The following is a 9,843-nucleotide window of genomic DNA, read 5'->3' as shown; positions in this document are numbered from 1 at the left end:
GGTATTTACATCTGTATTTCGCGCTGTGCTTGCTTTTTCACGTATTTTGTCACGTGGCGCACCTAACGAAGCCTGCACTCTTGAACAGTTGGGCGTGACAATGTATAGTGCACACAATTTTTGCAACCTCGTAGCCAATCGTATGTATCGAATTTAGTTTCGATTTGAGCAGGTGATTACAGGAGTTCGTGCGTGAATATATACAGTATACTGCACGGTATTTATGGGGCAGACTAATTTAATGTGCCAAAAGAGCTGTAAAAACTTCGCGTCGTCCGCACTGTGACCTTATTCGGGTCGCGCAGACAGCGACGTCACTCGCGCTTCTCTGAATACTGCAGATTAGTTGAACAGCTATGCTTTCCTTCTATCCTACTCCCTGTACTCTATGGAAGCTGGGAAGTTAGTTCGCGTACTCCGATCACTGTGTCCTATAGAGGGACTTTCTTCTTTACCTACGGCATATCTCTATATATCTTTCTCTCTCCCTCTTATTATTCAGTGAGCTGACGATGACGTTGTTTGTTCAGCATTGGCGTTAGGTAAAAGTATGCGGGAAATTCGCTCGTCCTTCGTCTCATTTCGTATGCATAGACATGCCACGAGACAGTGTGAGTGCGGTTTAGGTATCTGGCTCTACCGCCTATAAAGGATATCACAACACAAAAGAAGACGTGGCCACGATAGTTTATGTAGAGCTGTCGAAACACTCGGTACGGTTTGACCGAAGATTTTTGTTGGGCCATCGGCATTCTAGTATTTAAACATTCATGCATTCTGGCAGCGCGAAAGAAACAAGGGACATATTTAAACGTGACAAACTGCTTCAGGAAGTTACTAGACGCAAACCACCCATAAAGAAGAAGCGAAAGGAAAGAGCGTCACTCGGAAGTAACCTTATTCTTGAAATATCATCATAATATATACGCCGAGCCATACAGGCGCAGCAACATACCACGTATCACATCAGAACATTTCGGCTAAACTGTTTTGTCAACGTTTATGCTGTCTGTATGCGTCCCTCGAAGTTGTTACTTTCGAGCTACCATAATGCGTCAACGTTTGAATGACTGACCAGTCCGTATCGCTCAATTACGGGATTCGCTTCGGTGTTTCAAGCGAAGCTTGTTTATGAGTTACATTGAGGTGCCGGCTTCGTAAGCGAAACACCGAGCGCCTTTGAGCGAACGAAAATGCGGCTCTCAGGAGGTGCGTCGGCCGCATGCCTACTTGTACGCGCCTTTTTCAATACGTGGTGCTCTCTTGATGGTGGGCTTGTCGGTGATCAGACTTTTCTGATATGGCAACATGACCTTTTATTGAGGTCGCTTGCCATTCCACATTGCCGCATTTCATTGTTGCCTGGATATGCCCGCATGACCGTCGCTGTTGCCTGTAGCAAATGAAGTGTTGCGCTGCTTCGCACGTAGATGTAGGTTCAAATCCCGGCATAGAGGAAAGAAAAAGTTTGAAAAGAAGATTGCGCAATGCGAAAGAAAGAAAGAAAAAAGAAGGAAAGAAAGAAAGAAAGAAAGAAAGAAAGAAAGAAAGAAAGAAAGAAAGAAAGAAAGAAAGAAAGAAAGAAAGAAAGAAAGAAAGAAAGAAAGAAAGAGACCAATGAAGCAAGGAAGGAAAGAGGAAGGAACGGAAGGAAGAAAAGTAGTGGGTCAGGCACGCACAAGCCAGGCTTCGCTTGCCCCCCTTTTCCTGATAGAATATGGGCTCCTAAATTTTTGTTCTTTTTCCCTTTCGTTATTTTCAGCAACAAAGGAAAAGGCAACTGTGCTAGCGACAGTTTTTTTGTGAAAGGAGGACCACGTTCCAACGACTGGAAGGACACATGCTTCAAACAATAGGAACAATTGTGGCGTCCATCCCGACATGGAATGCAACGACGCATGCAAAAAGCTTGGACCCGCACACGTGGGTCTCAGTGTTTGAGTACCTTTATCGAACTGGATGGCGACGGCCTGCGTTAGGACGTTGGAACGAGCGCACGTTCCGAGTGAGAAGGGCGCACGACTGACACGCGAGATTTCTAATGGTTCTGGCCACCGAAATGGAGAATTTCACCGCTGTTGTTCCCAGAAGGGGAACAATGGGGAATCTATGACTCCACAACAGGGTGCTCTGGTGGGCTCGTATGGCGAGGCCATACGTACTGTTTATCGTTGTGGCAAGCTGCGCTGCTAAAGTATAGATAACAAAATACAATACAGGGAGAACTTAAAACTTCACTGCCCGCCTCCCTAAAGAACAAGGCTTAGCAGCAGCTAGCACGACGGCAAAAATTACAACACTGACACGCTTATAGAGACGATAAGTGCTATAACTTCGATAACGATGATAAATGCATGCCGATGGCATTACTCTTCTTTGCGTTTGAGCTCGTGTACCTACGTGGCAATCTAGACTTGAACTAATACGACACAGCAGATTTTACCATTATAGCGAGATCGCTGCTTTAATTTGTCTCGTACCGTTGCATTTTGTTCCTACACTGAAGGCGTCAGTGCTACGGTGTTATGAGATTAACCAGCAGCGGTGGTCTAGTGGTTATGGTACTCGACTGGTGATCCAAAGGTCGTAGCATCGAATCCCGGCCGTGGCGGCCACATCCACATTTCAATGGAGGCAAAATGCTAAAGGCCCGTGTACTTAGATTTAGGTGTACCTTAAAAAACACCAGATGGTCGAAGAACAATCAACTGAGAAGAAAAGGACGACATTCGCCGTCCAGTCGTCCTAGGCAAATGCATGAGAGACCATATCGCACGAGCACGCACTCTCGGTGCTCGTGCAATCCCAAACTTGTAGTTTCTCATTCCGAATAATTCAGCGGAGAAAAAAAATATGCCGTGAACATGTAGCAACTGGATGCATTTAGAAAACAGCGTTAACTACCACACCCCTATGAAACATGGAGAGCAAACACCTTTGCGTAATGTTGACTCTTGAAACTGCCTCGGCTCGGGCAGCGACAGAGATAGGTGAACAAAAAAAACTCCGTGTAAGGTTGCGTCTCTACGAACTGCAGGAGCTGTACAGACGCTACAGCGTTTATCAGAGTACACCGCGCGCCCTAAAAGACAACGCAACGTCTCTTCAAAAGGAGTCTTCTGGTCTACATAGCAAAGAGAACGTATCCCGAGGTTCGCTATAGAGGCCGAGTGCACACTTCAGCGGCATCTTCCCGAGACACTCAAAACGTCGTCCAGAAACCGTCTGTTCCGACGCAACCAGCGTTTCTCGAGCCTCTCATTCCACGGTGCTCGCAGCCTTCTTAAGGCGAGACGTGTAGGAGAGTGTGAGGGAACGAACGACCCGTTAGTTTCTGACAGCATCGCAAAGCACCTACTCACGGCTGCTGCCAAGCGTTGAATCGTTTGCTCAAACAACCTGGGACATACTTTTCTTACGTTCAACTGATTCGCTTTCTATGTGACGTGTTTTCGTGTTCAGGGAGCGTCAGACGTTGAGTGACTACCAGAATGGTTGCGTGCTACTTGTTGATAAAAAACGCCAGGCTTGCGCGGAACGTCCAGCACAGTCACAGTGAATGCTGGAAGAACGGGCTTTCTTAGGCCTGTTGTGAACTCTCCGGGGGGCAACTACTTTCACAAATGAAAGCTATGCAATAGTTATATTTAGCCGTAATCAACGCTTTCTTGTGTAATACTGATCACGTAGGAACTTCATAATGTTTCTGCCGGCAGGTGACGCTATAATACACCTTTAGAGATAAAGTACAAAAATAAATAATGGGGGGGGGGGGGGGGAATAAGGTCATTCTGCCTTAAGAGGCAGAGAGATAGACCGTGAATTTATAAATTTTTTTGGTATAATAAGATAGATTTAATCAATGTAGACAAGGTATTAGGCCAGCATGAAACAAGGAAGTTTTTTTCTTTTTTCTTCGAGCATGGTGGCAGACATGTCACCGCCCCGTTATAAAGGGGACGCTCATAGCATCCATCCATCCTTCTCGCGCTCTGCGCCTTTGCCAGCACTCTCTGTAACGTATGCCTTTTGTGCGTGACCCTACGTGACCAGTCGGTGTGTGAACGTCATTGCACTCACTAAGTTTCCCGGGTCAGTGCAGCTGGCAAGGAAGTGACGTGTGACAAAAATTGTACAGAGTCTAAATTACCGTAGTAATTTACTCTGGGAAATACCCCAATATATGCAAAGAAAACGCACACCCACGCAACCGTGATGTGTGGTCGCAGGTCAAAGATTAGTTGGCAGTATAGCGGCCTTACGTGCCTAAGTAATGGTGCGCTCTAGCGTGATGTCGTGCTCGTTGAGATTATTGACCCAGTAGACGCCATCAGCTTCATATGGTCACTGGTCTGCGACCCAGGAACGTGGAAGCAAGGACATCCTTCATATAAAAGTCACAGTTTCGCCTCAACGGCGAAGCATGAATGCGATAGCAACAAATTGTAATATAACGCGAGGAACGAAAAGCAGCTTGAAATTTCCAGCGCATCGCTCAAGCGCACGGGACGCACAAAAAGCACACACACCGGACGAGCTCGAACTATCGAGGGTCACAGTTGTTACATCTTTCTGTTTCAACAGCATGCTCGTTTCGCAAACGCGGCCGCTCTAGCGAGCGAAGTGACCTTCGTACGCTCTGTAACTTCAGCTGGGGCATCGCGGTGAAAGCACTAGGCATACAAACCCCCTCCGCCCTCCACGAGATAAGCGCGCACGCAGGCTACCACGCCCTGTACGCCGGCGGCAAAAACCAGCCGAGAGTGTCCATATAATTGCTATCGCAGTAAAATGAATATCATGGATTCTGATGTGTCAGAACCACGATATGATTATGAAGCACGCCGCAGCGGGGGAACTCTGCATTAACTTTGGTCACGTGGTTTTTTTGAACGCGCACCTCAGTCTGTACGAGGAGAAAACTTCGACAGGACTAATTAGCAATAATGGAGATTTGCAAATTCCTATGCGGCGCGCAATATTCAGTAAAAACAAACAAGTGATATATGAATGTTTTTCAAGGGTGACCTTTCAGCAGTACGACTCTCGCGAAGCTATTGCCTATAGCTGCCGCAATGTCTGCGCAAATTACTCATTACAGGCATAAAAGTTACCAGACTCAAGTTAATCGACAAAATTAAAGGTAAAACGCTTGTCAAAAGAAACACGAAGAACAAAAGTGATAGTACGTTCGGGTTTAACGAAGAAAATAAATATTTAGGCTACAGCACATGTGACCCACTTTGGGAAGTTCCGGTTGAGAGTCTGTTGCTGGGCCTGTTGGTACCTACTTGAAGAAACGAAAAAACCAGCTTACTGACGCGTACACAAGAGAAGACGACAGCGAGTGTCTGTGGTCTTCTCTTCTTGTCTACGCGTCCGTAAGCTGTTTTTTTCGTTTCTTCAAGTTCCGGTTACTTATAAAATCTCATAGCGGCGCGTGCTATTTCCTTTTGACTAGGTTCCAAGAAGGTAAGATTTTATTGAGAGATAATAAGGCATGAATTTTCTCTCACTTTCGATATGCAGTGAATTGTATTGAGTCATGCTTCGCCCAACTGAGTCCACACAATTCACGGCACCACTCTTAGAGACAGTCTAGTAAGGGCTACCAAAACGGGGCCCAAGCCAATTAGCGTCGCGCATAAGCAAAAGAACTTCAAGCGGGCTGAATCGGGAAAAGATAAATCAATGAATCGTATAAGGAAACGTGGAACCGTAGTGCATTAGCGCGTACACTTGATGGCGGCTTTTGGAGACCAGCAGATTTGAAAAATCCTTTTCGAAATATTCCCTTCGACTTCCTGAACGCCTATGGACAAAATATGAAAGGAAACGTCAGTGCAATGTTGCCTAGTTACAATCGCTGAAAAATATGCGCTTACCACCTTCAAAACGTGATGTCATTTTTCTGGTTTAAGGAGTTCATGAATCATATTTGCAAGTAATCATCGAACTACCTCAGAGTCTATTGCCTCACGAATCGATTCGCCCAAAAATTTCTCGAATCCGTTAAACACAAGCGGAGTTAGTCGGGTTTGTCGCGCGCTTCAAGTGCTTTATTATCTCATCCAGGTGAGCGCCTCTGGAAGTTACACAGGGAAGATGGTCACACGTAAAGAAGTCATGCCAGTGTACGTCATGACCTTGAGCGCGATTCAAGAAAAGTGATCGCTCTCCCCCTTTGTGATTTCTGGGCGCGAGCGTGGCTCACTGTGTAATGTTAGCAGACTTTGAAGAGCGGCCCTGGCACGTGGCGGCATCCCTTGGAAAGAAGCGCATCTGATCCAAACGCCGCTCTTTATGTCGGTTATAGTACAACAGCATGCTATCTGCTCTTATTGTCTCCAGCGACGTTCGCTGTTTCACGACCTCTATTCACTTCCAGCACCCATCTTGTCCTGAACTTTCACCTTGTTTCAATTTACTGCGGGAGATTATTCAAAACGAGTTCCGTACGCATTACAGCAGTAATGAAAGCCCACCAATTTAAAGCAGCTTAAAATGACAAACAGTTTACGCCACGGAATACACGACGGGGCTTAATATCATCACATTCTATAAATCTAATGTGCCCGCGTGGGCTCGAAATATACTGTCATGCAGGGCTTTATGAGCGTGGCGTATTTAGCGCGGCGTGTTCATCGGCAGTAAATCGCGAGGTGCATCTTGCATGAGGTTAGATGCTTGCGAGGATGCAGTTATGCGAACGCGTTATAATTTATGCGATTGTGGCGAAATAACTCCAATCTGATTCTCTCCTCGCATTGCAACAAGGGGGCCTAGCCGATTTGAACTTCGAGGGTCAAGGAAAAAAAAGCGCCTGGACGTATATTCGTTAGTGAAGGAAAACAGTGGCTCCGGGTGCTTTGATTGCGAAGCAGCATCATATATTAGTAATTACGAAAATTTTATCGAAAATAATAATTACCCGAAGTCTTGCTTTCTTTTACTGTGAAATTCCCGTGGGAAGCAATGACGATCTTCGCAGATTTCGCTGGTTACCATGACACCCCGTGAATCTGCGGGCGTAATTAAATTTCGGGCTTTCACGTACCGAAAGAAGGATATTATCTTGAGGCACACCGTATTGGGAGACCCAGAATTAATTTCGACCTCTCGGGTTCTTCGACGTGCCTATAAATCTATTTTCACGGGTGTTTTATGAAATTTGTTCCCAGCGAAATGCGGTAGCCGTGGCCTGAAATCGAACCCGAGTGTTCGAGCTTGGCAGAATAACATTTTATCCCCTAAATTACCATTATGATTCCATATGCGGTGCATCGATCTGACTGAAGATAAAAGTCACAAAAAACAAAAGAAATGAACGGATACAGAAAAGGAAGGCGAGATGACAGAGCTGGACTAACAACTCAGTAGGTAGAGCCAGAGTCAGAGGACAGAGCTGGAGTTCTTAGTCCAGCTCTCTCGTGCCACCTTCTTTTCCTGTGACCGTGATTGTTTTTTTTGTTTTTTTTTGTTGCTTGCTCTTTTTAATCACATTGACTCTTTCATTGTGACAAATACCTATCCCAGCCTGTATAAAGTTTAAAGCATTCGGTGACCGCTGAAGCCGTACATCCGCTTAGAAATTTTTGTCAGCGAAGGCGCTCCAAAAAGAAAAAAAAATTCAGTCATTGTCACAGTTACGTTGGGTTTATAGGGAGTCTGTCGTTTTCATATCATACAGACCTCTTTTTTCTTCTTCTATTTTTTTGTTCAATGCATTGGTAGGATGCAGAAATTTTGCATCGCTTTGGTAGAATGCAGGAATTTAGTCCTCGCAGAATTCGACACACGGACGCATTACCCCCCCCCCCCTCCCTCCTTCTGTGTGATTCTTTTGCTGCTTCTGGACTCTAGCCTCCGAGCGCGATAACCTATGTGGCAAAAATATCTACAATTTCACTAGGATAATGAAGTACCCGCTAGCGATTTACAGCTCACCACAGCGGATCACGCGAACTTGCGTGTCATGACGTAATCTTCGACTATCTGCTGCACGCTGCGGTATAGATTATTTTCTTTCAAATTCACGTTCTGTCGCGTCAATTGCATGCAGCGCTGCGAAAGCCGTGCGTCTGCCCGGAGCGAGAAAGACTCCTTGTTGATGAGGAGATTTGGTAATATTTATGCTTGTACCTGTAATTGGGGCTCAGTGGCGATGCATTCTTAAGCTCATCGATTAGACTTGCAGTCTTGCGACTGCCGGCTAATCGTGGATCGTTGTGAACTCCTCCTAGTGGATGTTTTGTATGGTCCACTCTGTCGTCAACGAGCCTGTCGAATGTCCCAAAATGCTGCACGGTTTTGAAGAAGACAAGATTGTGGTCAGCAGAATCACTCTTGTATCAAACGTGAGGTCACGTGCGCCACAAGAACACAGGAAGAATATATATGTGGGCTATAACTGGAACTTGCGTTGTTGCGTGATTGTGACCCGCGTCACTCGATTGAGGTTTCACGGGATATGACGCCTCTCGAAGTACAACACTCGATGTGTAGACTGAGCAGCATTTTTTTACACAATTGGCACTTTGCAGTGAAGGTAGGGTCGTGTATAAGTTCACCTCATTAGAAAAAAGTTGAAGGCACTTGATCCTTGCTCCTTGCTGCTCTCTTGTCGCTTTTTTTACGTCATCATTATCACCATCGTCGTCGTCTTCCTCCCACCACCACCGGCATCTTGTTCTTCATGACGATGATCCATTAAAATCAATTACACCTTATGTGGTTCTTTGTGAGTCTCTTGCAATAATCCGCAATTAATTAGTTGCTCTGCGACATTTACTGCATAGTTTACTTGAGGTAGGGCATTTCTTATTTTTTTTTTTATTTATTCACTCTCGTACCCGCAGCGCTATTGAGACTTACAGTGTACAGAGCACAGCGAACAACCTGTGGTGCTCTACAATAAACAATACAATGACAGCGCTGCAGGATACAAATTGCATCACAATGAATAGCTCTACAGTGTGAAGCACAATTAAGAGCACTAAAGAACAAAAGAACTCGTACATATGTTCTAAGGCTGGGACCCAAACCAGGTACTGAGATTACGGGATCCATCGAACACTTTATGGATAAGCGTTTATCGTGTAACCACTATTTAGCCGTGAAAGACTCTATTCAACGTTTATTGTAGTGTTACTAAAAAAAATGATTTTTATGCTACTTTATTCTATATTTTTTCATTCCCGTATAGCCATGTAGTTTGCGATTGCAACGACCCCGCGTCCTGGCGATGCCTGTGTTTGTTTCCAATCAACACTAATTAACCCTTCCAATTATATTGATGCGCACGTTTCCTCTTGAACACCGTTTATGATATAGGTATCGCTCCAAGACTTTCCACACAGAACCACCTGAAATCAATGGACTCGACTTGGAGTTTTCGAACTGAGGCGCAGAGGAAACTATACACTAAATTTGGATAAAATTCCTTTGTTTTTAGTGTGATGTAGCGCTTAATAATGATCTGTTCGTTTCCGCTTGGACACCAGGAATGATATATGCATCGCCCCGAGACTTTCCATACAGGGTCACCACAAATCAATCGACTCGACTGGCAGTTATCGATCTGATGCGCAAAGATGTTTAGGTACTAAATTTGGATGAAATCACTCATCGTGTTTTGCGCATGTCGTGCTATTTCTCATTAACCCAGACTGAATAATGATGCGTATGTTTCCTTTTGGACACCAGTCACGATATATGTATTGTCACAAAACTCTCTGCTGAAAGCCACAAGCAATCAAGTAACTCGACTAGCAGTTTTGGACCTGCTGCTCAAAAAAGATTAGGTATTGAATTTGCATGAAATTGCTCAGCTTGTTTTGTACA

The sequence above is a fragment of the Rhipicephalus sanguineus genome, chromosome 10, assembly GCF_013339695.2.
Source record: "Rhipicephalus sanguineus isolate Rsan-2018 chromosome 10, BIME_Rsan_1.4, whole genome shotgun sequence".
Lineage (NCBI taxonomy): Eukaryota > Metazoa > Arthropoda > Arachnida > Ixodida > Ixodidae > Rhipicephalus > Rhipicephalus sanguineus.
Note: the sequence above shows the minus strand (reverse complement) of the source record.